Source organism: Stigmatopora nigra, unplaced genomic scaffold (assembly GCF_051989575.1).
Source record: "Stigmatopora nigra isolate UIUO_SnigA unplaced genomic scaffold, RoL_Snig_1.1 HiC_scaffold_145, whole genome shotgun sequence".
In the NCBI taxonomy this organism is placed as follows: Eukaryota; Metazoa; Chordata; class Actinopteri; order Syngnathiformes; family Syngnathidae; genus Stigmatopora; species Stigmatopora nigra.
In genome coordinates this window covers 27,501-35,401 of record NW_027551686.1, presented here as the reverse complement: position 1 = coordinate 35,401, position 7,901 = coordinate 27,501, and positions in this window count along the sequence as shown.

Genomic DNA, 7,901 nt, shown 5'->3' with positions numbered 1-7,901 from the left:
TCCGACAGGACTCTGTCATTTTTTTGGAAAAAGTGTGAAAAAATGACTATGTCCGACAGGACTCTGTCATTTTTTGGAAAAAGTCGAAAAAATGACTAAGTCGCGAAGGACATAGTCATTTTTTCGATTTTTCAGGTCTACCAGGGCAGTTCATTTGGGTCTACCAATACCTATGGGATATGAGCTAGCCTACTCCCGCACTTGCCGGAGGTCTGGAGAAAGCCTTCGGCAAGTATATAGGGAGGGGAAAATATTGGAATCTGAAAATTTTCTAAGTCCAAATGTTGGACTTTGAATTTTTTTGGAGGGCTGGAGCTCCATAGATCCAGGGGGGGCCGGAGCTCCGGACAACCAGTAGAACCGGAGGGCCGGAGCTCCGGAGCTCCGGAGCTCCGGAGCTCCGGAGCTCCAGGGGGCCGGAGCTCCGGAGCTCCGGAGCTCCGGAGCTCCAGAGCTCCAGGGGACCGGAGCTCCGGAGCTCCGGAGCTCCAGGGGACCGGAGCTCCGGAGCTCCGGAGCTCCAGAGCTCCGGAGCTCCAGAGCTCCGGAGCTCCGGAGCTCCAGAGCTCCAGGGGACCGGAGCTCCAGAGCTCCGGAGCTCCGGAGCTCCAGGGGACCGGAGCTCCGGAGCTCCGGAGCTCCAGGGCTCCAGAGCTCCAGAGCTCCGGAGCTCGGAGCTCCGGAGCTCCAGAGAACCGGAGCTCCGGAGCTCCAGGGGACCGGAGCTCCGGAGCTCCGGAGCTCCGGAGCTCCAGAGCTCCGGAGCTCCGGAGCTCCAGAGGACCGGAGCTCCGGAGCTCCAGGGGACCGGAGCTCCGGAGTTCCGGAGCTCCAGAGGACCGGAGCTCCAGGGGACCGGAGCTCCGGAGCTCCGGAGCTCCAGAGGACCGGAGCTCCGGAGCTCCAGAGCTCCAGAGCTCCGGAGCGCCAGGGCTCCAGAGCTCCAGAGCTCCGGAGCTCCGGAGCTCCAGGGGACCGGAGCTCCGGAGCTCCAGAGCTCCGGAGCTCCAGAGCTCCGGAGCTCCAGAGCTCCGGAGCTCCGGAGCTCCAGGGGACCGGAGCTCCGGGGCTCCGGAGCTCCAGAGGACCGGAGCTCCGAGCTCCAGGGGACCGGAGCTCCGGAGTTCCGGAGCTCCAGAGGACCGGAGCTCCGGAGCTCCAGGGGACCGGAGCTCCGGAGCTCCGGAGCTCCAGGGGACCGGAGCTCCAGGGCTCCAGAGCTCCAGAGCTCCGGAGCTCCGGAGCCCCAGAGAACCGGAGCTCCGGAGCTCCGGAGCTCCGGACAACCGGAGCTCCAGAGGACCGGAGCTCCAGGGGACCGGAGTTTCGGAGCTCCGGAGCTCCAGAGCTCCGGAGCTCCGGAGCTCCAGAGCTCCGGAGCTCCGGAGCTCCGGAGCTCGGACAACCAGTAGAACCGGAGCTCCGGAGCTCCAGAGAACCGGAGCTCCGGAGCTCCGGAGCTCCAGAGGACCGGAGCTCCGGAGCTCCAGAGAACCGGAGCTCCGGAGCTCCAGAGAACCGGAGCTCCGGAGCTCCGGAGCTCCAGAGGACCGGAGCTCCGGAGCTCCGGAGCTCCAGAGGACCGGAGCTCCGGAGCTCCAGAGAACCGGAGCTCCGGAGCTCCAGAGAACCGGAGCTCCGGAGCTCCAGGGGACCGGAGCTCCGGAGCTCCAGAGCCCCGGAGCTCCAGAGGACCGGAGCTCCGGAGCTCCAGAGAACCGGAGCTCCGGAGCTCCAGAGGACCGGAGCTCCGGAGCTCCGGAGCTTTCCTGGTTCTCAAAAATTTTCTAAGTCCAAAAAAATTTCTAAGTCCAACTTTTGGACTTAGAAAATTTTTTGGACTTAGAAAATTTTTCAACTTTTTCGACAAAAAGCTCCATAACTCGAAAAATATATGAGCTCGGAGCTGCAATTTTAACCATATTCCAGGGAAGCTCCATAGAACCGGTACGTGGAAGGAGAAAAGGATCGAAAGACATGACCCATATAAATCACCCACTCCTGCAATTTCCGGTGGTCTGCAAAAAGCCTTCGGCAAGTATATAGGGAGAGGAAAATTTGAATGTGAGCTCCAGGCGTCGGGCCGAGCCTGTCCTCTGCCGGTATGGGATCCAAAAGGTTCACATTCGGGCATCCTTCTCACGAAGTGCCCCGGTCCTAGGTGGTTCGGTTGAATTTAATGAATTTTTCAAAGTGAAAAACTTTGAAAAAAAATGGGCGAAAAAATGGCTATGTCTTTCAGCGGGGGCTGAGAGAAAAAGTGTCCGAAGGAGCGCTGCCTTCGGATACAAACGGGCAAATGTCCCGGTGAAAATCCTGGTTCTCAAAATTTTCTAAGTCCGAAAATTTTTCTAAGTCCAAAAATTTTTCTAAGTCCAACTTTTGGACTTAGAATTTTTTTGGAAGGCCGGAGCTCCAGAGATCCAGTGGGCCGGAGGACCGGAGCTCCGGAGGCCGGAGGACCGGAGCTCCATAGAACCAGAGATCCAAGAGGACCGGAGCTCCGGAGGGCAAGAGCTCCAGAGATCCATGAGGGCCGGAGCTCCGGAGTACCGGAGCTCCAGAGATCCATGAGGGCCGGAGCTCCGGAGTACCGGAGCTCCAGAGATCCAGAGATCCAGAGGGCCGGAGCTCCGGACTACCGGAGCTCCAGAGATCCAGAGGGCCGGAGGACCGGAGCTCCATAGAGCCAGGAGGGCTGGAGCTCCAGAGAACCAGGAAAGCTGGAGCTCCAGAGAACCACGAGGGCCGGAGCTCCAGGGAGCCAGACAATTTCCTGGTTCTCAAAAATTTTCTAAGTCCGAAAATTTTTCTAAGTCCAAAAAAAATTCTAAGTCCAAAAAATCTTGGAAAAAACGACTATGTCTTTCAGCGGGGCTGAGAGAAAAAGTATCCGAAGGAGCGCTGCCTTCGGATACAAACGGGACAATGTCCCGGTGAAAAATCCTGGTTCTTCGAAAAATGTCTGAAAAAATGACTATGTCCAACAGCGGTGTGTCAATGGAAAAGTGTCCGAAGAAGCGAGGTCTTCGGATACAAACGGGCAGATGTCCCGGTGAAAAAGCTCTGGTTCTCAAAATTTTCTAAGTCCGAAAATTTTTCTAAGTCCAAAAAAAATTCTAAGTCCAAAAATCTTGGAAAAAACGACTATGTCTTTCAGCGGGGCTGAGAGAAAAAGTATCCGAAGGAGCGCTGCCTTCGGATACAAACGGGCAGATGTCCCGGTGAAAATCCTGGTTCTCAAAAATGGCAAAAAAATGACTATGTCCAACAGCGGTGTGTCAAAGGAAAAGTGTCCGAAGGAGCGCTGCCTTCGGACACAAACGGGCAGATGTCCCGGTGAAAAGCTCTGGTTCTCAAAAATTTTCTAAGTCAATAAAAAATTCTAAGTCCAAAAATCTTGGAAAAATGACTATGTCTTTCAGCGGGGGCTGAGAGGAAAAGTGTCCGACCATGCACTATCTTCGGATAGAAATGGACAATGTCCCGGTGAAAATCCTGGTTCTCAAAAAAATGGCAAAAAAATGACTATGTCCAACAGCGGTGTGTCAAAGGAAAAGTGTCCGAAGGAGCGCTGCCTTCGGACACAAACGGGCAGATGTCCCGGTGAAAAGCTCTGGTTCTCAAAATTTTCTAAGTCCAAAAAATTTTCTAAGTCCAAAAAAAATTCTAAGTCCAAAAATCTTGGAAAAAACGACTATGTCTTTCAGCGGGGGCTGAGAGAAAAAGTATCCGAAGGAGCGCTGCCTTCGGATACAAACGGGCAGATGTCCCGGTGAAAATCCTGGTTCTCAAAATGTCTGAAAAAATGACTATGTCCAACAGCGGTGGTTCAAAGGAAAAGTGTCCGAAGGAGCGCTGCCTTCGGACACAAACGGGCAGATGTCCGGTGAAAAGCTCTGAGTTCTCAAAAATTTTCTAAGTCCGAAAAAAATTCTAAGTCCAAAAAAAATTCTAAGTCCAAAAATCTTGGAAAAAACGACTATGTCTTTCAGCGGGGGCTGAGAGAAAAGTATCCGAAGGAGCGCTGCCTTCGGATACAAATGGGACAATGTCCCGGTGAAAATCCTGGTTCTCAAAAATGTCTGAAAAATGACTATGTCCAACAGCGGTGTGTCACAGGAAAAGTGTCCGAAGGAGCGCTGCCTTCGGACACAAACGGGCAGATGTCCCGGTGAAAAGCTCTGGTTCTCAAAAATTTTCTAAGTCCAAAAAATTTTCTAAGTCCAAAAAAAATTCTAAGTCCAAAAATCTTGGAAAAAACGACTATGTCTTTCAGCGGGGGCTGAGAGAAAAAGTATCCGAAGGAGCGCTGCCTTCGGATACAAATGGGACAATGTCCCGGTGAAAATCCTGGTTCTCAAAAATGTCTGAAAAAATGACTATGTCCAACAGCGGTGTGTCACAGGAAAAGTGTCCGAAGGAGCGCTGCCTTCGGACACAAACGGGCAGATGTCCCGGTGAAAAGCTCTGGTTCTCAAAAATTTTCTAAGTCCAAAAAAAATTCTAAGTCCAAAAATCTTGGAAAAATGACTATGTCTTTCAGCGGGGGCTGAGAGGAAAAGTGTCCGACCATGCACTATCTTCGGATAGAAATGGGACAATGTCCCGGTGAAAATCCTGGTTCTCAAAAATGTCTGAAAAAATGACTATGTCCAACAGCGGTGTGTCACAGGAAAAGTGTCCGAAGGAGCGCTGCCTTCGGATACAAACTGGCAAAAGTCCCGGTGAAAAGCCCTGGTTCTCAAAAATTTTCTAAGTCCAAAAAAAATTCTAAGTCCAAAAAAAACGGACTCTGTCATTTTTTTGGAAAAAGTGTGAAAAAATGACTATGTCCGACAGGACTCTGTCATTTTTTTGAGAAAAAGTCTGAAAAAATGACTATGTCCAACGGGACTTAGTCGTTTTTTTTGAGCTTCTCAAAAATTTTCTAAGTCCAAAAAATTTTCTAAGTCCGAAAAAGTGTGAAAAAATGACTATGTCCGACAGGACTTAGTCGTTTTTTCAGAAAATTTCTGAAAAAACGACTAAGTCCTGTCGGACATAGTCGTTTTTTCGATTTTTTAGGTCTACCAGGGCTTCTCATTTGGGTCTACCAAGGCATGTGATTTGGGTCTACCAATACCCCTAGGATATGATTTGCCTACTCCCGCAATTTCCGGTGGTCTGCAAAAAGCCTTCGGCAAGATTATAGGGAGAGGAAAATTTTGAATGTGAGCTCCAGGCCTAAGACCGACCCCTCTCTCCCCAGTAGGCCGACGGAAGGAGCTCACATTCGGGCACAGTACTTTTGCAATGCCCCTTGTCCCCCTGGTTCTCCCGAATTGAAGCGAATTTTTTCTAAGTGTGGCTGGACTTAGAAAAATTTTCGGGAGTGAAAAGAACCAGAGAGACCGTCCTGAGGGACTGAAACAGGCCGAAAAAGGTGTCACACTCGGCTTGGCAATATGAAAAAGGCCCTTCCAAAATCCTGGAGGTTTGGGCCTGACCTCCAGAGCTCCAGAGCTCCAGAGATCCAGAGGGCCGGAGGACCGGAGCTCCATAGATCCAGGAGTGTCCGGGAGCTCCAGAGCTCCAGAGATCCACACACGAACGAGACTCAGGGTGTCCATGACTTATGCCTGGTGGTATGGACATCCAAAAATCTTCCACGGAAGTTGGAAGAACCAGGCGAGGGCAGACCGTCGTGAGTGTTCTTGGCAAAGTCCTGGAGCCAGAACATAGAAAACTCTTCTACGGAAGAACCAGGCAAAAGATCCAGAGGGCCGGAGGACCGAAGCTCCAGAGCTCCAGAGATCCACACTAGAGAGAATTCGTGGGTGTCCATGACTTATGCCTGGTGGTATGGACATCCAAAAATCTTCCACGGAAGTTGGAAGAACCAGGCGAGGGCAGACCGTCGTGAGTGTTCTTGGCAAAGTCCTGGAGCCAGAACATATAAAACTCTTCTAAGGAAGAACCAGGCAAAAGATCCAGAGGGCCGGAGGACCGAAGCTCCAGAGCTCCAGAGATCCACACATGAACGAGACTCAGGGTGTCCATGACTTATGCCTGGTGGTATGGACATCCAAAAATCTTCCACGGAAGTTGGAAGAACCAGGCGAGGGCAGACCGTCGTGAGTGTTCTTGGCAAAGACCTGGAGCCAGAACATAGAAAACTCTTCTACGGAAGAACCAGGCAAAAGATCCAGAGGGCCGGAGGACCGAAGCTCCAGAGCTCCAGAGATCCACACCAGAGAGAATTCGTGGATGTCCATGACATATGCCTGGTGGTATGGACATCCAAAAATCTTCCACAAAAGTTGGAAGAACCGGGCCAGTGGCAAAAAGTCGTGAGTGTACGTGCAAAAGTCCTGGAGCATGTACATATAAAACTCTTCTACGGAAGAACCAGGCGCCGGAGACCGTCGTGAGTGTTCTTGGCAAAGACCTGGAGCCAGAACATAGAAAACTCTTCTACGGAAGAACCAGGCAAAAGATCCAGAGGGCCGGAGGACCGAAGCTCCAGAGCTCCAGAGATCCACACCAGAGAGAATTCGTGGATGTCCATGACATATGCCTGGTGGTATGGACATCCAAAAATCTTCCACAAAAGTTGGAAGAACCGGGCCAGTGGCAAAAAGTCGTGAGTGTACGTGCAAAAGTCCTGGAGCATGTACATATAAAACTCTTCTACGGAAGAACCAGGCGCCGGAGACCGTCGTGAGTGTTCTTGGCAAAGACCTGGAGCCAGAACATAGAAAACTCTTCTACGGAAGAACCAGGCAAAAGATCCAGAGGGCCGGAGGACCGAAGCTCCAGAGCTCCAGAGATCCACACCAGAGAGAATTCGTGGATGTCCATGACATATGCCTGGTGGTATGGACATCCAAAAATCTTCCACAAAAGTTGGAAGAACCGGGCCAGTGGCAGAAAGTCGTGAGTGTACGTGCAAAAGTCCTGGAGCATGTACATATAAAACTCTTCTACGGAAGAACCAGGCGCCGGAGACCGTCGTGAGTGTTCTTGGCAAAGACCTGGAGCCAGAACATAGAAAACTCTTCTACGGAAGAACCAGGCAAAAGATCCAGAGGGCCGGAGGACCGAAGCTCCAGAGCTCCAGAGATCCACACTAGAGAGAATTCGTGGATGTCCATGACATATGCCTGGTGGTATGGACATCCAAAAATCTTCCACAAAAGTTGGAAGAACCGGGCCAGTGGCAAAAAGTCGTGAGTGTACGTGCAAAAGTCCTGGAGCATGTACATATAAAACTCTTCTACGGAAGAACCAGGCGCCGGAGACCGTCGTGAGTGTTCTTGGCAAAGACCTGGAGCCAGAACATAGAAAACTCTTCTACGGAAGAACCAGGCATTTCCATACCAAAGTCCCGGCGGTATGGTCATATCTCTTCCATGCAAGTTGGAAGAACCGGGCAAAGGGGCGGACATGCAACCGAAAAATCATTTTAATCAAGAACCGGTACATGGAAAGAGAAAATAAGGTCTGAAGACACGAACACAGGTCTGTGAGCTAGGGGGTCGGCACCTGCCCAAAAATGGTGTCTGCGTCCATGCCAAAGACAGGGCGGTATGGACGTAGAAAAACCATGTACCGGAGATACCTTTATGACAAAGGACGGTGCATGGAAAGAGAAAATGAGGAGCGAAGACACAAACTGTGAGCTAGGGGGTCGGCACCAGCCTAAAAATGGTGTGTACATGCAAAAGTCCTGGAGCATGTACATATAAAACTCTTCTACGGAAGAACCAGGCGCCGCAGACCGTCGTGAGTGTTCTTGGCAAAGTCCTGGAGCCAGAACATAGAAAACTCTTCTACGGAAGAACCAGGCATTTCCATACCAAAGTCCCGGCGGTATGGTCATATCTCTTCCATGCAAGTTGGAAGAACCGGGCAAAGGG